Raw genomic sequence first — 24,933 nt, 5'->3', positions numbered from 1 at the left:
TGAGGTAAGATCTTACAAGGTAACATTTTTCCCCATGGAAATCCTGCATATTGATAACAAATTAAAAGATAAGATAGATTACAAAAGGAATTAGTATTTGATATCAAATGGTTAATTTCAAGCTTTTAATATTGAAAAATTATATCTAAAATTTGTATTACTCAAATCTGATACTTGAAATTAACTGATAATTTCTAAAACTAGATTAAAGTATAACACTTTTTGGATAAATCTATCTCATCAAAGAAAGCTAAAAACAAAAAGAAACAGTTTAGTTTCTCATTTGAATAATAATTCAGAGTTGAATAAATATCACAGCAAGATCCATAAAACACTTTAGTTTAATTATGTTTGCCTTATCTCTTTAACCTTTTCTTTCTGAGCTATGATATCAATGGTTAATCTTAACTGATCACTGATTGAGAATTGAGACTCTGAAGCTTATTTTGATGAGATCCTAAGGATAGATGCTACAATTACCAAGCAGAGTGTCAAGGCAGTGTTTTAATTATTGTCTCCAGAAGGTTGACTCTAAGTGTCTAAATCTCAGAGTTCAGATTCCTGTCATCAGCAAAGGAAAAGCAGCCTACAACTGCCTGCCCAAGAAACAACTGAGCTAGACCCTGCCGAATTACTATCAACAAAGACAAAAAAAATTTGAGACAGTGTCTCTTTGTTTTCTGTGTCAGAGCATCAGCTTAAGTTTGCCTTCGACATGAGATATCCCCAATTGTAATACCCACTAATTATGAGGGAGTTGGCAATGTGTCATAAAAATACAGAAGGAAAAAATCAATCTCTGTTCTAAAGAGGCACATAGTCACTAGATTTTCTCAAATCTGCATGTAAATGGAAACAGTGTGAGAAAAATTCAGTGAAGAAGCTTAAACATATAGAATTCTTACTAAAAGAAATGATTACTTAAGTTTTATGGCCATGTCATGTATACGCCAACTGCCGGTAAGTATATGAACATTTGAATACTTTGATTTCTCATAAAATATTTTTAAAGTAAAGAAGTTTTTAAAAGAATTTGAATTTTGAATTATTTATTAAGAGGTAGAAGCATATGTGTTAATGATCGTTAAGTGTCACCTACCTTTGAAAAGGCTGGCATCCTTTAAAACTCCAACATGCTAGTGAGTTCCAAATGGACTGTATTCCCAAACAGAGTCAAAGAGAGCTGGAAAAACAAACATACATAAAGTTGTAATGTCCAAAAAATTATAATATATATTTATTTTAGAAGATTTCACATTTAGGGATGCCCAGGTGGCTCAGTTGTTAAGCATCTGCCTTCGGCTTGGGTCAAGATCCCAGGGTCTTGGGATCGAGTCCCACATCAGGCTCCCTGCTCAGTAGGGAGTCTGCTTCTACCTCTCCCACTCCCCCTCTTGTGTTCCCTCTCTGGCTGTATCTCCTCTCTCTGTCAAATAAATAAATAAAATCTTAAAAAAAAAAGAATATTTCACATTTACTTAAAAGCTGCAAAGATTGTTCAGAGTTCTTATAAACCCCACATCCAGTTTCTTCTGTTGTTAGCATTTTACATTACAGTGATTTAACTGTCATAACTTCTGATACATTGTGATATATGGACTCAAGTGAACTAACATTGATACATTATTCTGATTTCATGAGTTTTTCTCCCAATGTATTTTTTCTGTTCTGGATATCATATTGATTTTAGCCTTTATGTCTCCTCAGCCTGCTCTGGAAGGTGATAGTTTCTCAGATTTTCCTTGTTTTTGATGACCTTAAACATTTTGAAGAGTAATGATCAGACATGTACAGAATGTCTCTCAATTGGAATCTGCCTGATTTTGTTCCTCATGACTAGACAAGGGAGATGGATGGAGAGTCTCATTATTCTTATTAGATTGGTTTTTGGAGGAAGACCATATAGATAGTGTCCTTCTCATAACTTCACATTGAGGATGTATGAGATCAGCTTGACTTCTGTTCTTCCTTTCCATAGGGTACCTGTGGAAGGAAGTCAACAAACACCGTCCACACTCAGGGCTAAGAAATTAAGTTCCACCTCCATGAGGGGGGAAATACCTGGAGAATTATTTGAAATTCTGTTGCAAGAAAGATTTTTCTATTCTCCTAGCTTGTTTGCTTGTTTGTGTATTCAATCATTCATTAATTCATTCAGAAATTTGTTTACATCAGTATGAATTCATGGATATTGATTTTGTACTTTGTGTTATAATACAATACTACACCATTTATTTTGGGGCTCAAATTATTCCTGCTTGGGCCTCTGTGAACTCTTTCACTTGGTTTTTGACCTTTTGATATACCAGATAAATCTGTTGATTGAACAGTTCCTTATACTGTAGTACTCAGAGCAAATTCATGCTAATCTTATATATCGTTTGCCTCAGCTCTAGACTCAGCAACATCTCCAAGGATCCTGGTTCCTTGTACTGTGAATGCCTTAGAAAACAGTATGTGAACACTCATTGAGCTTGTTCCTATGGGAGTGCCATTGTTGTTAAGTTTTCTCTGTGGGCTCAACTGGTAAATATGCATATTTATATTGGCATACATACACATATATTCAAAGAAGTTTTTCTTAAGGAAAACACTATTTTATACTGACATCTCTGACCCTAATGATATAATATTTTTCAATTCAACACTGTCTTAGTTTTAACAGAGTATAGTGTTGAAAATGCATCGTACATTTCTGTTTGAAATTTTCCTATCTGGGTAATAAGTCAAGGGTGACTTGAAAAAAGATGCCCACACAAGTTAGAAAATACATATCTCGTATTTGATTCTGAAGGATCGTTTTTTTTTTTTTTTGTCTTTTTAAGATTTTACTTATTTATTTGAGAGAGAGAGAAAGTGAGAGAGAGAGAGAGAGAGCACAAACAAAGAGAAGCAAACTCCCCCTTGAGCAGGAAGTCTGATGTAAGACTTGATCCCAGGACTCCAGGATCATGACCTGAGCTGAAGATAGATGCTTAACCTACTGAGCCACCCAGGTGCTCTGAAGAATTTTTAAGATAGTCCATGGATATTTATTGTCACTTATTCTTTTTTCTTTCATTTTTTAAAAAAGATTTTATTTATTTATTTGACCCACAGAGAGAGAGATCACAAGTAGGCAGAGAGGCAGGCAGAGAGAGAGGGGGAAGTAGGCTCCCTGCTGAGCAGAGAGCCTGATGCAGGACCAGATCCCAGGACCCTGAGACAATGACCCGAGCCGAAGGCAGAGGCTGAACCATCTGAGCCACCAAGGCAGCCCCTATTGTCACTTATACTTACTGAAGTTTATCATACTTTAAAAAAAAATAGCTTTTAACACCATGGGCACACAACCATAGCTGCCTGGTTTTTTAGTCAAGTGTCATACACTAAAAATAATAAAAAGAGCATGTGGAAATATGTTATTTAATAAGAACCAATATATTTTCTTCTGCTGGTACATCCTATTGCTATGGCCATATTTTATACATTTAAAAAAATATATATTTATGGGGCACCTGGGTGGCTCAGTGGATTAAAGCCTCTGCCTTCGACTTAGGTCATGATCCCAGGGTCCTAGGATCGAGCCCCACATCGGACTCTCTGTTCAGCGGGGAGCCTGCTTCCTTCTCTCTCTCTCTGCCTGCCTCTCTGCCTGCTTGTGATCTCTATCTATCAAATGAATAAATAAAAATCTTTAAATATATATATATATATAATATATATAGATTATTTAAATATATGTATATATTTAAATAATCTCTACACCCAACATGGGGCTCGAACTCCTAAGACCAAGATCAAGAGTTCTTCCAACTGAGTTAGCATGTTCTTCCAACTGAGTTAGCCACATGCTCCCAAGAAGCTGTTTTTTTTTTAATTTGTTTGTTTTTAAATAGGCTCCACACCCAACATGGAGCTCAACATGCAGCTCGCACTCAAGACCCTGAGATCAAGACAAGATCAAGAGATCAAGAGTAAGATGTACAACCAACTGAGCCACCCAGGTGCCCTGTATGATTAGATGTTTTTAAAATATTTTATTTGTTTGAAAGAGAAAGAGATAGAGAGGAAACACAAGCAGGGTCAGATGAAGAGGGAGTAGCAGGCTCCCCACTGAGCAGGGAGCTGGAGGTGGGGCTTGATCCCGAGACCCTGGAATCATGAACTAAGTCTAAGGCAGATGCTTAACAAGTGAGCCACCCAGGTGTCCCATGATTAGATTTTTAAAGCATCTGAGTTATATTAATTTTACCTATCTTAGATTCCTATTTATTTATTTATTATGTATTTATTTATTTTAAAGATTTTATTTATTTATTAGAGAGAGAGAGAGAGTGAGCATGAGAGGGGGAGGGTCAGAGGGAAGCAGATGAACTGCTGAGCAGGGAGCCTGATGCAGCACTCAATCCCAGGACTCTAGGATCCTGACCTGAGCTGAAGGCAGTTACTCAACTATCTGAGCCACCCATGTGTCCTGAAAATTTTTATTTTTAATGAATTTATAATGTAGTTAGAATTTGTATCTACATATTAACCATTATAACTAAATTTTAATCATAATACTTATAAGGGTTTATTATTATTTTATTACAAAAATTGACTGGAAAAATATAACAAGAGTCTTGACTGATAATCCTTATGGGTTAACTGTTATTTTTTGGAAGTAAAATCATCAACTATTCTAATGCTTCTGTTTTTATAAAGTTATAAACCATATGTTCGTGTTCTACAAATTTTTATGTTATAACCTTAATCCCCAATGTGATGGTATTTGGAGGTGAGGCTTTTGGAAGGAACAGAATTAGTGCCCTTACAAGAGATAGGAGAGAGCTTTCTTCTCTTTGCTCTCTGCTGTGTGAGGACACAGTTAAAAATAAATAAATAAATAAATAAATAAAGGCTATCAGCAAACCAGAAAGAGGGCCCTAAGAATCCAAGAACTGCATCATCCAGCATCTTGATCTTGGAGCTCCCCATCTGCAGAACTGTGAGAAATAAATGTTTGCTTTTTAGGCCAATCAGGCTATAGTAATTTGTTATGACAGCCTGAGAAAACTAAGAGATCTGGTAACTAACAGAGGTTTTTCCCTGTCAAGCAAAATCCTTTAGATTAAAAAATGTGAAAGTCATCAAGAAATTCCAAAGAAATTCCAAGCTGTCCCAAACCTTTAAATTAGATTAGAAATGTTGGTTAAAAAATACAAAAATCTGTATCAATTTCTTGTGGATGTGATAAGAAATGGCCACATAAGAAGTAGTTTAAAGCAACAAAAATTTATTCTGTCACAGTGGTAGACATCAGAAGTCTTAAACCAAGAAGCGCAGGGCTCTCCTCCCATCAGAGGGCCTAAAGAAGAATCCTGTCCTTGTCTTTTCTAATTTCTAGTGACTTGTGCCTTGTGACCACACTCTGTGCCTGGTGACCACCATCCCAATCTTCAAGGCTGACAGCTTTGAATCTTTCTTTCCTCTTTCACATTGCTTCCCCTCAGGGTGTGTCAAAGCTCCCCACAGCTGAAGTCATCTATAGATGGTCTCTGACTTAGGAGAATTCAACTTAGGACTTTTTGATATTATGATGGTGTGAACATGATACACATTCAGTGGAAATCATATTGTGAATTCTGAATTTTGACCTTCTCTTAGACTCATGAGATGCATAGGATCATCTCATGATGTTGGGCAAGGTCCTGAGTGCAGCAGTCAGCCATCCAGTCATGAGGGTCTACAAGTGACACAATAGAGACCATTCTGGACCCACACAGACATTCTGTTTTTCACTTTCAGTACAATATTCAGTATTTACATGAGATATTCAACACATTATTATCAAATAGGCTTAGTGTTGCCCAGCTATAGGCTAATGGAAATGTTCTGAGTGTGTTTAAGGTAGGCTAGGCTAAGCTATGATGTTTTGAAGGTTAGGGTATTAAATGCATTTTTGACTTAAGATATTTTCAAATTCTAATAATTTTATTCAAATGTTACCCAGGAAGATCTGTATGTGATTGCATTTTGGGCCCACCTAAGTAGTCCAGGATAACCCCCCCTCTCAAGATCCTTCACTTAAGAGGGGAAGCAAGATGGGGGTGGGGGGGATAGGAGACTGAAGTATCATTAAGTCCCAGGAGTTCAGCTAGATAGTTATCAAACCATTCCAAACACTTACAAACTCAACAGGAGATAGAAGAGAAGAAAAGCTGAATCTGAAGCAACAGGAAGATAGACCATAGGGGGAAGGTTCCAGCTCCCAGGAAGCAGTGGAGCAGCAGAGCATAAAACCAGAACATTTAGAGGTCTGCTCCACAGAAGGATATTGCTTCAAAGGCTAAACAGGGGTGGAGCCCTCTTAGGGAGGTCTCAGGACCCATGGGGTTACAGAAACACAGGGCGTGTATGAGTGTGGCAGAACTGCCTGGTATCAGAGCAGGGAAGCCGGCTACAGAGATGGAACCAAGAAATGAGCTCTCATATTGGAGTTACCTTAAAGCATGAGCCAAGGCACAGTTGGGCCAGTGCTCTTTGAGCAGGGACCCTACATGTGGCAAATCTGGAGAGAACCCCTCCTTCCTCCTCCAGGAGGAGCAGCGCAGGAGGGAGCGGCAGGAATCTGTTGGGTTTGGAGACTCCAAACAGGGCTGTGTGCCAGAGATATAAATGCTTGGTCACAGGCCAGGTGAGCACAGAGTGTAGCTGGAGACCAGGGAGACAGGAGGGATTGAATGCTTCTCTCTGAGGGGGAACTGAGGAGTGGGGCCCAAGCTCTTGGCTTCTCAGGGCCAGAGATTGGGAGGCTTCCATTTTCATTCCCATACTCCAGAGCTCTACAGAATGCGTTCTAAGAACAAAAGCTACCTAGAGTGAACCCCAGAAGATCACTTAGCCTGGCACCTGGCCAGGGCGGTACAATTCTGTCTCAGGCAAAGACATTTGAGACTCACTGCAACAAGCCCTTCCCCCCAGAAGATCAGCAAGAACATCCAGCCAAGACCAAGTTCACTATTCAATGAGAGCTGTGGAACACAAGAGCTAAGGGAAAGGAACGAATAGCTCCCCCCCACCATGATCCTTTAGTTTTGCAAAGTTAAATTTTTTTAATTTACTTTTTTCTTATTCTATTTTTTTTTACGCTTCCTCTTTCAACTTTTAATGTTTTTTGTAACTATTTTAACTTAACAATACCTTTTTTTAAATCTTTTTAAATTTTCATTGTTATAGTCATATTTTAGCACTTTGTAATATTTAAACTTATTTTAGGTGTACATATAGGATTTTTTATTTTTTTCTTTAAGATTTTGGGATGCAATTTCTTCTAATAGATCAAAATATACTCTAAATCTAGCACATGGTTTTGTTCTAGTACCAACCTGATCTCTCCTCTTTTCTTTTTTTCTTTTTCTAACCAACTAATCAATTCCTTTTTTTTAGCTCTTTTTCTAATTTTCATCTTTACAATCATATTCCACCCCTTTGTCCAGTTTACCTTTATTTTTGTATATATATAATATATAAAAGTTTTTTATTCCTTAAAAATTTGTGAGGTACTTCCTTCTAAGAAAACAGAATACACCCAAAATCAAGTGGTTGGCTCCCTTCTCTCTCTCTCTTTCTTTCTCTCTCTCTCTCTCTCTCTCTCTCTATATATATATATATATATACCCCTTTCTTCTTCTCCTGGCTTTGGGTCTTTTCTGATTTGCTTAGCATATATGTTTATAAGGTCTTTCCCATCCTTTAATATTATATTCTCTCATTCATATATTCTTATCTGGATAAAATGACAAGGTGGAAAAACTCACCACCAAAAAAAGAACAAGAGGCAGCACCAATTGCTAGGGACCTAATCAATATGGACATTGGTAATATTTCAGAACTAGAGTTCAGAATGATGATTATCAAGGTCCTAGTTTGGGCTCAAAAAATGTATGGAAAATATTAGAAAATCCCTTTCTGGAGAAATATAATCCCTTTCTGGAGAAATAAAAGAACTAAAATCTAACCAATTTGTAAACAAAAAGCTATTAATAGGTACAATAAAAATCGGAGGATTTTACTCCTAGGAAAATTAGGCACAAGAGAGAATTAGTGATAAAGATGACCAAATGACAGAGAATAAAGAAGCTGAGCAAAAGAGAGACAAACAACTACTGGACCACGAGGGGAAAATGAGAGAGATAAGTGGTACCATAAGACAAAACGATATTAGAGTAATTGGGATTCCAGAAGAAGAACAAAGAGGAAAGGAGGAGAAGGTATATTGCAGTGAACTATAGTACAGAATTTCCCTAATATGGCAAAGGGAACAAGCATCAAAATCCAGAAGCCAAAAAGAACCCCCCTTGAAGTCAATAAAAATAGGTCCACATGGCATCATCTGATAGTAAACCTTACAAGTCTCAGTGACAAAGAGAAAATCCTGAAAGCAGCTCAGGACAAGAAGTCTGTAACATACAATGGTAGAAATATTAGAGTGGCAGCAGACTTATCCACAGAGACCCAGCAGGCCAGAAAGAACAGGTATGGTAAATTCAGAGCACTAAATGAGAAAAATATGCAGCCAAGAATACTATATCCAGTGAGGCTATCATTGAAAATAGAAGGAGAGATAAAAAAAAATCTTCCAGGAAAAACAAAAATTAAAAGAATTTGCAAACACCAAACCAATCCAACAGGAAATATTGAAAGGGGTCCTCTAAGCAAACAGAGAGCCTAAAAGTAGTAGACCAGAAAGGAACAGAGACAATATACAGTAACAGTCACCTTACAGACAATAATATATATATACTATACTATAGTATGGTATACTATACTATAAAAATTCATATTTTTTCAATACTTACCCTGAATGTAAATGAGCTAAATGCCCCAATCAAAAGACACAGGGTATCAGAATGGGAAAAACAAAACAAAACAAAATAAAAACACTATTGATTTCTGTCTATAAGAAATCCATTTTAGACCCAAAGACACCTCCAGATTTAAAGTGAGGGAGGGGATAGAAAAAATTTACCATGCTAATGGACATCAAAAGAAAGCTCAGGTGGCAATTCTTACATCAGACTTATTAGATTTTATGCCAAAGACTATAATCTATAACCCTCATCGAATAAGAGATGAGGAAGGACACTATATCATACTTAAAGGGTCTGTCCACCAAGAAGATCTAACAATTTTAAATATCTATGTCCCTAACATGGGAGCAGCCAACTATATAAACCAATTAATAACAAAATAAAAGAAACACAGCGACAATAAAACAGTAATATTAAGGGACTTTTACACCCCTTTCACTGAAATGGACAGACCATTCAAGCAAAAGATTAACAAGAAAATAAAGACTTTAAATGATACACTGGACCAGAGGGACATCACAGATATATTCAAAACATTCCATCCCAAAGCAACAGAATATTCACTCTTCTCCAGTGCACACGGAGCATTCTCCAAAATAGATCACATCCTGGGTCACAAATCAGGTCTCAACTGGTACCAAAAGACTGGGATCATGCCCTGCATATTTTTAGACCACAATGTTCTGAAGCTAAAACTCAATCACAAGAGGAAAGTTGTAAAGAACTCAAAAGCATGGAGGCTAGGGGCACCTGGGTGGCTCAGTGGGTTAAGCAGCTGCCTTCAGCTCAGGTCATGATCTCAGGGTCCTGGGATCAAGTCCCATATGGGGCTCTCTGCTCAGCAGGGAGCCTGCTTCCCTCTCTCTCTCTCTGCCTGACTCTCCGTCTACTTGTTATTTCTCTCTGTCAAATAAATAAATAAAATCTTAAAAAAAAAAAAAAGGCATGGAGGCTAAAGAACATCTGATGAAAGAATGAAAGGATCAACCAGGAAATTAAAGAAGAATTGAAAAAAATTCATAGAAAAATGAAAATGAAAACACAATTGTTCAAAATCTGTAGGACACAGCAAAGGCTGACCTGAAAGGAAAGAATATAGTGATAGAAGCCTTTCTCAAGAAATAAGAAAGGTCTCAAGTACACAATCTAACCCTACACCTAAGGAGCTGGAGAAAGAACAAAAATGAAAGCCTAAACCCAACAAGAGAAGAGAAAGATCAGTAGAACAAATCAACAAAACTAGGAGCTGGTTCTTTGAAAGAATTAATAAGATTTTTTATTTTTAAGATTTTATTTACTTATTTGACAGAGTGGGAAATCACAACTAGGCAGAGAGGAGGCAGGCAGAGGGTGGGGGATGCAGGCTCCATGCTGAGCAGAAAGCCTGATGTGGGTCTTGATCCCAGGACCCTGAGATCATGACCTGAGCCAAAGGCAGAGGCTTAACCCACTGAACCACCCAGGTGTCCAAGAATTAATAAGACTGATAAACCCCTGCCCAGACTTATCAAAAAGAAAAGTGAAAGGACCCAAATTAATAAAATCATGAATGAAAGAGGAGAGATCACAACCAACACCAAAGAAATACAAACAATTATAAGAATGTATTATGGCCAACTATATGCTAGCAAATTTGACAATCTGGAAGAAATGGATGCATTCCTAGGGACATATAAACTACCAAAACAGAACCACAAAGAAATAGAAAACCTGAACAGACCATAACCAGTAAGGAGATGGAAGCAGTCATCAAAAATTTCCCAACAAATAAGATCCCAGAGCCAGATGTCATTCCAGAGGAATTCTACCAAACATTTAAAGAAGAATTAACACCTGCTCACCTAAAACTGTTCAAAAAATTAGAAATGGAAGGAAAAGCTCCAAACTCATTTTATGAGGCCCAGCATTACCTTGATCCCAAAACCAAACAAAGACCCCATCCAAAAAGAGAATTACAGACTAATATCCTTGATGAACAAGGATGCAAAAATTCCCACCAAAATGCTGGCCAATAGGATCCAACAGTACAATTAAAGGATCATTCAGGGGCGCCTGGGTGGCTCAGTGGCTCTCTGCCACCTTGTGATCTCTGTTTGTCAAATAAATAAATAAAATCTTTTTTAAAAAATAAAAAATAAATAAAATTAAAAATTAAAAAGGATTATTTACCACGACCAAGTGGGATTTATTCCTGGGTTGCAAAGTTGGCTCAACATCTGCAAATCAATAAATGTGATACAATACATTAATAAAATAAAGAACTAGAACCATAGGATACTCTCAATAGAAGCTGAAAAAGCATTTGACAAAGTATAGCATCCTTTCTTGATCAAAACTCTTCCTGATGTAGGGATACAGGGTACAGACCTCAATATCATCAAAGCCATCTATAAAAAACCCACAGCGAATATCATTCTCAATGGGGAAAAACTGAGAGCTTTTCCCTTAAGGTCAGGAACACGGCAGGGATGTCCACTATCACCACTGCTATTCAACATAGTACTAGAAGTCCTAGCCTTGGCAATCAGACATCAAAAAGAAATAAAAGGCATCCAAATCAACAAAGAAGAAGTCAAACTCTCACTCTTTGCAGATGAAAAGATACTTTATGTGGAAAACCCAAAAGACTCCACTCCAAATCTGCTAGAACTTGTACAGGAATTCAGTAAACTGTCAGGATATAAATTGATGCATGAAATCAGTTGCATTTCTTTACACCAACAACAAGACAGAAGAAAGAGAAATTAAGGAGTCAATCCCATTTACAGCTGCACCCAAAACCATAAGATACCTAGGAATAAACCTAATCAAAGGGGCAAAGAATCTATACTCAGGAAACTATAAAGTACTCATGAAATAAATTGAAGAAGACCAAAGAAATGGACAAATGTTCCATGCTCCTGGATTGGAAGAACAAGTATTGTGAAAATGTCTATGCCACCTAAAGCAATCTATATGTTTAATGCAATCCCTATCAAAATCCCATCAATTTTTTTCAAAGAAATGGAACAAATAATCCTAAAATTTGTATAGAACAAGAAAAGACACTGAATAGTCAGAGGAATGTTGAAAAAGAAAGCCAAAGTTGGTGGCATCACAATTCCAGATCAAGGTCTTTTACAAAGCTGTCATTATCAAGACAGTATGGTATTGGCACAAAAACAGATACATAGATCAATGGAACAGAATAAAGAGTGCAGAAATAGACCCTCAACTCTATGGCCAACTAATCTTTGACAAAGCAGGAAAGAATGTCCAATGGACAAAAGATAGCCTCTTCAACAAATGGTGTTGGGAAAATTGGACAGTCACATGCAGAAGAATAAAACTGGACCACTTCCTTATGTCACACACAAAAATAGACTCAAAATGGATGAAAGACCTTGGTGAGACAGGAATCCATCAAAATCCTTGAGAAGAACACAGGCATCAACCTCTTTGACCTCAGCTGAAAAAACTTCTTCCTAGAAACATCACCAAAAGCAAGGGAAACAAGGGCAAAAATGAACTATTGGGACTCCATCAAGATCAAAAATTTTTGCACAGCAAAGGAAACAGTCAGCAAAACCAAACAACAACTGACAGAATGGGAGAAGATATTCACAAATGACATATCAGATAAAGGATTAGTGTCTAAAATCTAGGAAGAACTTACCAAACTCAACACCCAAAGAACAAATAATCCAATCAAGAAATGGGCAGAAGACATGAACAGAGTTTTCTGCAAAGAAGACATCGAGATGGCCAACAGACACATGAAAAAGTGCTCAACATCACTTGGCATCAGGGAAAGACAAATCAAAACCACAATGAGATACCACCTCACACCAGTCAGAATGGCTAAAATTAACAAGTCAGGAAACGACAGATGTTGGCGAGGATGTGAAGAAAGGCGGAATCCTCCTACACTGTTAGTGGGAATGCAAGCTGGTGAAGCTACTCTGGAAAACAGCATGGAATTTCCTTAAAAAGTTGAAAATAAAGCTACGCTATGATCCAGCAATCGCACTATGGGGTATTTACCTTAAAGATACAAATGTTGTGATCTGAAGGGATCCATGCACCCCAATATTTATAGCAGCAATGTCCTCAATAACCAAACTATGGAAAGAACCTAGGTGTCCATCAACAGATGAATGGATAAAGAAAATGTGGTGTATATATGGACAACGGAATACTATGCAGCCATGAAAAGAAATGAAATCTTGCCATTTGCAACAATGTGGATCGAGCAACAGGATATTATGCTGAGCAATATAAATCCATTGGAGAAAGACAATTATCATATAATCTCTCTCATATGAGGAATATGAGGGGCAGGGCTGGGGGCTTGGGAGATAGGGAAGGGAAAACTGAAATAAGACATGACTGGGGAGGGAGACAAACCACAACAGACCCTTAATCTCACAAAGGAAACTGAGGGTTGGTGGGGGGAGGGGTTAGAGGGAGGGTGGTTGGGTTATGGACATTGGGGAGGGTTTGTGGTATGGTGAGTGCTGTGAAGTGTATAAGACTGATGATTCACAGACCTGTACCCCTGGGGAAAATAATACATTACATGTTAATAAAAATAATCTAGAAAAAATAAAGAAGTCACTAAAACTTTCTGCTCATACAAACACAGGCTAATAAAGTTCTATAATACAGTTAAAACTATTTGTTCACCAAGAGATAAATTAAAAAGACATGGCATAGGCTGAGAAACAGTATGTCATAGATATAATAAATATGCATTACCCTGTTTATATAAAGTTTCAAATACAACTGGAAAATAAACTCTATGATAAAAATAGTTAAAACTTACAAACTTATTTCAGAAAAGAAAAGAGTAATGTGAATGGAACCTTAAAAATCTATTTAATAATGCCCAAACTTACTAGTAAAGAGATAAAAACACATGAAGGTCATAGTAAGCTACAATCTACAACTAAGCTGGCAAAAATAAAACATATAAAAATTACTATTGTTGAGAAGATGGGGACCTATTTGAATATTCCTATAGTACTTGCACAAATATAAATTGGTCCAGGTCACTGACAAATAATTTATCATTATCCTGAAAACATCAGCCGGTAAGTATCAGTTAACCCCAAATTCTGACTCTTAGGCATAAACAATTGTACAAAAAGAGAAAAAAATCAAATACACTTAAGGAAATAAGTAGGAATGATAAGTAGCATTTGCTTTAAAAAATATATCATTTATTTGAGAGAGAGGACAAGACTGAGGAGACGGACAGAAGGAGAGAAAGAAGCAGACTCCCTGCTGAGGAGGGAGGAGCCCAAGGCAGGTCTCCATTCCTTGACCCCAGGACCATGATCTAGACTGAAGGCAGATGCTTAACCAAGTGAACCGCCCAGACCCTGCTATTTGCTTTATTCTGAGGAAGAGACATAATGGCTCAATTGCATCAAAAAAGTCTAGGAAGCAGTGAAATAAATTATAATAATTATTTTATTTTTCATTTTTATTAAGAAGTTAATTGCTATACTCTAATTCTTGGTAGTGGTAATCAGAAAACTCTACATTTATAATTACAAACACATAAGGTAATGTTAACAAAATTGAAATGTGATATATTCATTATTTCAACTAGAAAAAAAAAGTAAAGGGAAAATAAGATAAAAATACAGAAATGGAAGGAATCATCAGAAAGGTGTTAAGAAATAAACGGACAAAAAATACTAGATAAAAGAAGATGAGAACAAGCGTATACCTACAAAAACTATATTGCTTCCACCACTGAATTATATGTATCTTCTTTTTTCTAATTTTTGAAAATACCTATAGTGAGGTTCCATATCAGTAAAAGAAATTAATGTGCATCTTTAAAAGACTATTAGTTCTAATAGACTAATGTATGAAAGATGAAACCACTAAATATAAAATAATTTTAAAATATTTTACACTTTCAAAATTAAGTGTTTTTAGGGGTGTCTGGATAGTTCACTTAACTGAGCCTCTGCATCTTGATTTGGGCCCAGGGTCCAGGGATCAAGCCCTAACCCAGGCTCTGCTGTCAGCAGGTGTCTGCTTGAGAGTCGCTCCCCCTCCCTCAGCCCCTTCCCCCACAAGTAAATAAATATATATATTTTTAAATATAAAAGAAATGTGTTTAGATTTTTGGAAATATTTATGATTGCTTGAAAATTGGAATAGCACTTATAATTGCAAATAATGCTTAAATATTTCCCTTACTTTATATTTATTTATATAGTATTATATTTAAAGTTGTGCTTATTCACACTTAAAAATTTGTTTCCGTATCGATAGAATATAAATTCTATACTTTAATCACTCTGATAACAAAGTCACATTTTACTCACCCCAAAATTGTTATACTCATAGGGAGTTTAAAATATCATTTCCAAAATGAAGTTAACATTATCAACCAGGAAACTACAGAAAAAAAAAATTGTTAAAGCAAATGATCTAGAGCCTCCATTTGTGGAAAAAAATCACATTATTAAAATTAAAGCTCCTCTTTAAGACAAGAAAATTAGCCACAGAACTAACAACTTCAAACTCCATTAAATTACTGATATTGAATCTATTTTATAGCTTACATATTAGGAAAGTTGTTAAAGCTAGAATTTTTATACCTTTTTTTCTAACAATAAATTAGTAACATTAGAATTCAAGCACATAAAGAACAAAAGCTCTAGGAGTGCCTAGGTGGTTCATTGGATTAAATGGCCAACTCTTGCTTTTGGCTCAGGTCATAATCTCAGGGCCATGGGATAGAGCCCCACATTCAGCTCCACACTCAGCATGGAGTCTGCTTGTCCCTCTCGCTGCTCCTCCCCTAGATGCATACATGAGTGCACTCTCTCTCTAAATTAATTTTTTGAAATTTAAGAAAAAAAAAATCTAGAGTTTCTAGTTTTATTACTCTTGCTTCTCGATGTTTTAAGCTTCCTAATGTAAATATAAATATATTTATTCAAACTGGTATTTTGAATTTTTATCTCAAGTTAATATATCTCTCTTGTTTTATGCACATGTATTCATGGAAGTCATGTTGTCTGGACTTATATGTCATCACATATATTTGCATGTCATATATTTATATGCATATCCTAAATACATGCATGACAAATATGCATGACAATATGTGACTTTTATGTCATGCATATATTTAGAATTATATAATTGATGATAATTGAACTGGATAGTACAATACCTCCCTTCTTGGTTTTCTTTGTTATTCAAGAAGAAAAGAGCAGAGAGAGGGAAAGGGAAAAAGAGACAGAGAGTAGGCTCATTTTTTGTTTTGCTTTGTTTTGTTTTCCATGCTTTATTTTCAGTATTTATTCTATTATTCATTTAGCAAAATGCTGAGAATAGAGTCAGAAATAGGAAAATAAACTTGATGTAATTTCTGATGAGCAAAATAGGAAAATGAACTAAATATAATTTCTGTCCTGAGAAAATGCACAAAATTGAAGATAAAATTGATAAATTAGCAAATGTTTAAAATAAAATATTGCAAGTCATGTAACAGAGGTTCTATAGACACATATAGATGCAGAAAGTAACTGAAACAGCAAAGAGAATTAGGCTTTTCACAAATGCTTAAAAATTTAAAGTAAATCTTGGGGGATAAACAGGAATTTTCAAGAAAAGTAAAATGAGAGGTGTTTCAGAAAGAAGGAGTCCATGTAGTCAAATGTGTAGATAGAAACCAATGAGATCTGGGGAACAAACCCACTTTTGGGGATGATTTTAAAATAAAAATAACCCATTGAAACATTACAAAAAGCTATGACCAGAAAAACCACATCAAAATAAGATGTGTGTATTTCCTGCTATAAATTGTGAAGGACACTAGACCATTGTTTTTTCTTCTTAAGCCCCCACCCCTATCTAGTCATGGTAACACAATATGCAAGTTAATAATCCTTGTCTCTACCCTATCTCTCTCCTTGTCCATTGTTTCTCTACTTTCATTTTACTAGAAACTAAGCAAAGATGATTCTTTCCTCTTTCAACAACCAAGCAGTTGGGTGCTGGGTCAAAGAATATCTCATGATTTTATAGATTAATGCCATGACAAATTCTTGGCCTCCGCCCTCAGCTGGACCCTCCATGCCTCCTAGCATATTTCATCAACTTTCATGATCATTCCGTACACCAGCTCTTTACAGTTACCTCCAGGGTGTACAGGGTCCAGGCAGATATTTTCATGGACTTCTGTTTATATGAACACTATGATTAAAAGCTGCATTGCAAAAGCTAAGAGCTCATCTGAGGTACAGTGATTTATGGATAAAGATTGAGGATAAAGGTAAAGAAAAGAGGTGCCATAATATTTGTTTACTTCCAAAATAGTGCATGTGGCTCCCAGTGTCCAAGCTATGTTTCTTCCTCTTCAGGTCCAAGAACCATCTCCTGCGTCCTTTACTCAAAGGCACCATTTGCTGGCTAGTTTCCCATGGTCTGCCACAAGAGGCAGCAGCAGCATTATCACTCACAATGGTTCCTGGGAGTCCACTTCTTGCCTCTGCAGTGTCCCAATGCTACTTACTTAATAAAGCTTGTTTATTACCCATTGCCTTATCCATGAATATTGGCTCTCAGTTACTCAACACTTGTGTATGTACTTTGATATGGAAACAATGAATGCAACTCTTTTCTGGATTAGGTAGAAAAAATGTTAAAGGTTATTTTGTTTTGTTTTATTTTTCCTGGACATGTTTAATTTGCTGCTTGGAATTTGATAATGTAGAATGTAAAATATTCCAAGCACACCTTTTCTTGGACTAGTAATCCATAATCCTTGAACTCCTAGAATGTAATCTTTTATTTTATAGTGTTGGCCTTATCTCTGACTCCTTACCTGGCCACCACACGAGAAGGGAGGATAGCCAAGGACTATAGAAGAGTGAGAAGAGCAGTCTCATTGGCACAAGAAATGTCTGTCTCTTCCTTGATCAATATAGCATAAGACTAACTCTGAGTAACATGAGTCATCACATTGACTGGAAACAAGAGAGAAAATAAATACAGATGTCATTACTGAGCCATAATCTTCAGAAGCCTTTGAGAAGACAGGCCCAGTCAACCCCTGAATGCTGCCTGCCATGAGGCCTGGACCTGGCCAAGTGTAGGGTGACCTTCTTGGGTGTCAATTTCCAGGGACACACTGTGCCAATATGGCTTTGTCGGTACCAGCTATTCATTTCACCAGAGGGAGAAAAAAGATTTTGAGGTAGACACTTTCACAACAGGGACATATGCGGGACAAGATTTGCTGTGCCCTGTCCTGACATACGATCAGGCTTGGAGGAGGCACTGGAGGGGGGCCCCATGAACCACAGGGTTAAGGGTAGGGCCCCACTTGCCCAAGACCAAGTGTTGTACTGCTCCATTAAACCTATCTATGTTGTCCTTTAAGTATCTAACTCTTCATTATCATCTTTTTTTTTTCCCTCCAGATCATGTCAATTTCTACTTTAGTGTGAACATTGAAGATATACAGTGGGATTCTCTCATATTACCAACACTCATCGCCAATTTATAGACTTCTCTGTATCCACATTCATTTTTAATTAACTCTGTCAATCTATGGTAATTGTCAACTTTGGAGCCAGGATGGTAGAATGCCTCAAGGCACAATGTCTAATGTTTCATGGAATCACTGTTTTACTGCAAATAGAATAGAGGTACTATCTAGTTCATGCAGTTGTGGTGAGGTTTAAATGCTGTGTGTATTTGCGTGTGTGTGTGTATGTGTCTACATATCCTAGAATATAGCACATACAATACATTATATAGAGGTAGTATATTTGTGCTTATACAATGATATGAATGCAGTTTTTTTTCTTTTCTGACTTAAAAATATAAAAATCATACTTCATTAAAGTTTACCTTCTATGAAGAAAAAGAGCTAAAACAAAAGAAACTTAAATTACATTTTAGGTATGAGATTTAGGAGCAGAAATAGGAGCTGGCTACAGATTAAAGAAAAGCACTTGAGCAAGCTCCTGAATGAGGAGGAAACCTTTACAGTCCCAGCCAGAACCAACTTAAGAGAAAAGCAAAAACACAAGGTGAATAAAGATGATGATATTTATCACTCACTTAATTACAAATAATAATTTATTTGTATTTATCAAAGTTGATTTGCATTAATATGATGGAAACTTGACATTTCCACAACACAGACTGGGACATTATACTTCCATATGTGGACAGGTATGGATAAGTATGGCTGTGGATGTTTTCAATGAACGAGGTTTTGCTCTTCAGAAGTTTTCGTTTTACATGAGGACTTTCATTATAAAGAATCCATAAATAGGTTAGATCCAATGAACTCTAAGTAATTATGGAGGAGTCATTAAAACCAATGTACGTTTTACTGCATGCGTCCTTGTATGGATAATACATTTATGTGTTCTCACTAATCCAAACTGGCTTAAAGCATAGAAATATGGAGTTGTATTTATTGGAGCATGAGATAAAAGACAACATGTACAAAGGTGTGCAGGTGCTCAGTACGTAAGGGTTTTAATTAATGATGTCAACTCAAGGGGAAGTAGAACATAGCCCTTCAGTGATCCTAATAGTTAGCAAAAGGGACATCTTGGTCCATGTTTCAGAAAGACAATGTAGTCATTTTTTGATAACGATATGTGTGACTAAGACATGTAATATAATGAAATATCTGGCAGCTAGACATGAACTAAATTAAAAGGATCATCCACTTGTATTTTTATAGGTACACACAAATATATCACACTTGGTTTGGGTTAATTATTTGTTATGAAATTCTGCTATTTACCTTTTAGATGCTTTTGCTCTGTAGCATTATTTGTAAGACAAGTGATCAAGCATACCTTCCTTATTCTTTCTCTTTCTTACCAGAACATATATATTTTTTTCGACAAGTAGTTCTTTATCTTGGGAGAAGTTGGGAGGAAGAAAGGGGGTGGCTTGTTTCATGTCCCTAATATGCTTCTAGTAACATAGAGCTCATTAAAAAGAGAAATCCCTACAGGAAGTGTTTTGTTTCCACTTTTCTCAATTAGAATTTTGAACTTTACCTGTGTTTGCAGCTTAATGGACAATTGAATGGGGGAAGTAGAATCACTGATGGACATTAATATTTTATTATATTAATATTTAATGATATTTTTTCTTAGTAATATATATTAATTGCTTTTTTATAAACTAATCTTTTTGCTGGTCCCTTAGCAGTTATGAAGTTTGGACATATAATGTTTAATACTTTATTCTTTAAATGTGGTAAGTAAAAAAGTAAATAGGAGCAATATTAAAATTTTGGAGCCTATATTTATGGTCAGATCTTTCATAAACAGTACAGAAAGGAACTGTAATATTTACCCTCATACAACTTCCAAGAGAATGAGGAACCTGATCCATGTATTATCTACCACACTATAAAGTGACAGAGATTGCTCATGAACAAATACAAATGCTGACTAGGGCTACGGTGACCTGACATCCAGACACTATTTTACTAACGATTTTAATTTATTACCTAGAATGGGGCCAGCCAGCTTTTTTTTTCCCCCCAAAACTAGACATTAAATCTTTTAGGATTTGAAGTAGGTCTCTGTTGCAACTGTTCCCTTTCATATATATATATATGCACACACACACATATATATGTATATATGGCATATATATATATATATATATATATATATATATTTATATTGCATACACACACACACACACACACACACACACACACAGAAAAGAGATAGTCAGGTTTGAACTGCAGGTCATAGATTATGGGCTCCTAAAGTAAAAGGAATTTGATACCTTCCAAAATGTGTTCCCTGCCAAATCTGAGACTCATTTTTATGATGCATTAATCAAGGTTTAAGTTCGTGAGACGCAACCAAATCAGCCACAAGGACTTAATACTTGAGTATTAAGTATTAAGTATTAAATATTACTGTGAGTCACAATTAATAACAATTAATGTGGTATATCCTTGAGTACGTCAGGAAAGGATTATATTTCTCAAATTACTCCTGCTATCAACTGCCCAAGACAAGAAAGCTTTCACAGTGAGAGCGCCATTGTTTTCGAGCTGTGGTAAGTCACAGTCACCATTTGAAGATAACTAAATATTAAATAAGCACTATAGTTATGCATATTACCTAAGTGATAAGAAAACAATAACACAAATGGGAAGAAATATTTTCCCCAGATTACAGATTAGGAACCTGAAGTTTAGCGTGAATATGTAAACTGAGTGAGGTTATGCCCATGGTAAATTAAATCAAAGAATCAAATAGCATTTCCAAATCAAAAGCTCCTGCCTTTTTTTGTTTGTTTGTTTGTTTGTTTTTTGTTTTTTGTTTTTTGTTTTTTTTTGTTGTTGTTGTTGCTTATTCTGGTCTATTTAAGCTTTGCTGGGGAAAATGACTTGCTATTTGCAGTCCTGCAAATTTCAGTGCTCCCTCCTTGTTGGCCAGCTTTATATTTCATTTCCACTCTCCTCCAAACTCAGATTTTCTCCACACCTTCGTTAGATTCAGCAATGAAACTGTTTTCTATTCACTAAACGACAAGACCATCTTACAGGAGATCCTATAACTTCACTACTTCTTATTCCAAATACCTTGTAAGTGTTTCATAATTTTCTTTTGTTTTTCTCTCCCAAATAATCTGCCCCCTACTTCCTTCAGCCAGCCTGTGCAACCTTCTAGATTCCATCTTTTCCCACTACCTCTTCAGTTATGATTTTGTTCAGAAGAACTGCGGGTTCCTAATCCTCAGCCTACAAACATGTCCAGGCATCTTCTAGCCTGATCTTAAACCTTCCATTGCTCACATTATTCCCAATTGCTCCCCCATTTATTTCACAGAGAAACTTCTTTAAATAAAAAAATGGTCTAGAATCTTTAAATCTAAACAGATTATAGAATGAATTCCAGAAATCTATGCCAGCCACTCACACACCATATCCCTGGGCCCTCTAGTTTCTGCCATCATGGGTCTGCTGAAATTCTCTCTCTCAACGAGATTTCCAGCAATTCTGGGCAAAATCTCCCCTAACTGTATTTAGCACTAGGTATCTGTATCTTGTGGTAGCAATTCATATTGTTAATCTTTCTTTTGATTTAGAAAGTTTCTTGGGTTTTCTTTTTCTTTGTTCTTCCCCTGGACTCCCTCGGTGACAGCCTTCTCTTAATTTCTGTTTTCCTTATCCTAAGTGGTGGTGCTGATTTTATGTCATATTTGTTCTCTTCATAGTCTTCTCCATGGGAATATCATCTACTTTCATATATTCAAATATCATTCCATGAAGATTCTACAGCTATATATGCTCTATAGGCTCCAGATTCTGTCTTCCATTTTTAGCAGACTGTCTGACATCTCTCCATAAATATATCACCAACCATCTAAATGTAATATGGCCTAAAACAAACTCACTCCATGTGCACGCACATGAAGAAAACCAATCTCTCTCAATCTTTCCTAGTCATCTATGGCTCAAATGTCAGTCTGTCCCTTCCTCCTCTCTCCCTTCCTTTTTTCTTTCCTTCCTCCCTGTCCCCCCTTCCTTTCCTTCCTTCCTTCCAACCTTCCTCCCTCCCTCCCTTCCTCTTTCCTCTCCTTTTCCTTGTCCCTTTCCTTTTCCTTTTCTTTCTTTCTCATAATTTGTTTTCCCAGGCATGCAACCTTGCATGTTCTACGTGTACACTATAATTTGTATCCAATGCTCTCTTTCTGATCCTGTGCTGGTGCTCTCAGTCCTCAAGCTTCTCCATTTTATTACTAACCTTATTAAGCTCTTCAATTCCCTCACCAGTTGGAAATTGTAAGCCATATTAGCATTAGCAGATGATATTTTTCAGGTGTCTCATCATGCAATCCTCTTTTTCTCAAACATTGTTCATGGCTTCCCAGCCCATTTAATGAAATACCCTCTTCCTTTCCTGACACCTGTGGTTGTCCACCAGCATGGCCCTGGATTACATATCTGATTTTGTATATACGATACTTGAATCAGACTGACTCATCACTCACCAGGCAGATGAAAGCATCCTGCCCCACTTCTAAGACGTGTTCTAACTATTTCTAGTACCTGGAATGTTTTATACTTAGTTGATAATTTCTAGCATTTTAAATTTTTATCTATTCTTCCAGACTCATCTCAAATACTAGTTCTTCTGTGATTGCTTTCATTTAATTCCTCAGTAGGACAATCCCTTTCCTTTTGGAATAACTATTTTACACATCTCTTATGATAATTATCTCACTATTAATATCCTCCGCCTTATTTTAAAAGGACTAAGCACCAAAACTATATTTATTCACCACACAAATGTAAACTTGTGACATGCATACACTCCACACAGGTTTTATGTTTTAAATTAATTAATTATTTTTAGTTGAGAACACAAAAAGTTAATTCCTTTGGCTTCATATTGAACTGGAGCTGTTGCATCTGACAGGTGGCCTAGAAAAGGTAGTAATTCTCTAGTGCCAATCAGAATAGACTGGGCTATATGGTAGCAATTCAGGTCTTCAAATCAGAGTAGTTGCTGACACAAAACAATCTTTCTTGCTCATGCTCTGTGTCCTCCCAGTGACATATAGCACATCTCATATTGCATTAGGCAAAACAAATTGCACGATTCTGACAAAGTTAAACTAGGTAGAGGAAGGCAGAGAATATGGATGAACAGTTAAACCATCTATATCAGGAAGCAATGATATGACCTTGAGGAGCTTGTTCCCACTTAAATGAGCTGATATATGGGATTTCTGGAGAATAGAATACATAGACATGGGTGTGCATGCAAGATGCCTTTTGTACGGCTAAGAATGTTCTATTATAGTCACTACTTACTGCCTTTTACACCCCAGAAACCACTTCTTTTCTCTCTCTGTTTATACCTTTCTCATCCATGGAAAATTGTCCAAAGGCTAAAGAAGACCAAGGTCCCAAGGTCTAACCCATGCAGTTACTTTGCTTCGGATAAAGTCAGCTGCTTCGGGATTGTGGAGAACAGCGTAAACCCAGTAAATTCCATGAGCATGGACCCATCACTGCAATTATTTTCCTGTGAAGTAAGTTCCATGAGCAGAAGCAATGTTGTATAGAATGTCATAATAGTGGATAAAGACATACTGTTAGTCTGCAGATGGTATTTTGGGCAGAAGCATGATATGCAGACAAGGTAAAACTGTAGCCAGAGTGAGTCTCTATTCCACTGAGAACAAGACACTGCCCCTTCCATGATGGAAGCAGCCTAATGCAATCAACCTGCCACCAGGTAGCTGGCTATTTACTCCAGGGTGTGGTACCTTGTGGGGACTCAGTTGTCAGTTCTTACTGCTAGCTAGCAGATTAGGCCTTTAGAAGTGGCTGTGACTGTGTTGGCTTTGGTAAGTGGAAGTCCATATTATTGAGCGCACATATAACCTTCATCCCTCCCACTGTGGCCTTTTATTCCAGAGCCCATTGGGCCATAACTGGGGTTGCTGGAGAAAAAGTCCAACTGGTATCAATAGAATAGACCATCCTATCCACTTGATTATCTAGATATTAATCCTTCTCTACCAAGATCACTATTTGTTCAGTATTCAAAAGGAACACATATACTTTAACATGTTTTTGCCCACTTAGGGAGTTTTTTGCTGTAATTTTCCCTAAACTTCCTTGTCACCAATTTTATAGTCATGCTCCTTCTAAGTCCCTGACCATCCATACTGGCCATAACATCTGAATGGATATATAATTGCACATCTGGCCATTTCTCTTCCCAAAGTGAACCACCAACCAGGTGGTTCAGAGTAGTTTATGACACAAAGCAATCTTTGAATTTCTCCCAACTTGGGGGGGGGGTGGGGAGGTTCTTTTAACCACTATCCTTCAGGGGCTCTCAGAAAGGGGCTGTAGTGCTGTAGCTCTGGCTTTCATGTGATATTATCCATAGGGCCATCTAACATATTGTGCAGGACCACATGTGAGCCAAGCTCGAGTCTGCTACTCTTCTGTTAATTGAGTGTAAGGAAACCCCATGAAATCATAGATGCAGGCTGGGAGAAAGGTGGAGGTATAGTAGGAGTATGAACCATGAGCATTTGGGCCCCTTCGTATTTGTGTCTT

At 36.8% G+C, this 24,933-nt stretch overlaps 1 protein-coding gene across 2 annotated transcripts in view; it reads right to left on the bottom strand.

The window, feature by feature from the left end:
* CDH12 (cadherin 12) overlaps positions 1-24,933 on the bottom strand; it is a 998,766-nt gene that overhangs the window by 659,818 nt on the left and 314,015 nt on the right. For both annotated transcript variants that reach the window (XM_082725875.1, XM_082725876.1), the window contains exon 2: positions 1,100-1,183. The gene's annotated coding sequence lies outside the window, so the exon portion shown is untranslated. The remainder of the gene's footprint in view (positions 1-1,099; positions 1,184-24,933) is intronic.

Source organism: Mustela nivalis (genome assembly GCF_964662115.1).
Source record: "Mustela nivalis genome assembly, chromosome: 3".
NCBI lineage: Eukaryota > Metazoa > Chordata > Mammalia > Carnivora > Mustelidae > Mustela > Mustela nivalis.
This window is presented reverse-complemented; position numbering and strand designations above follow the sequence as displayed.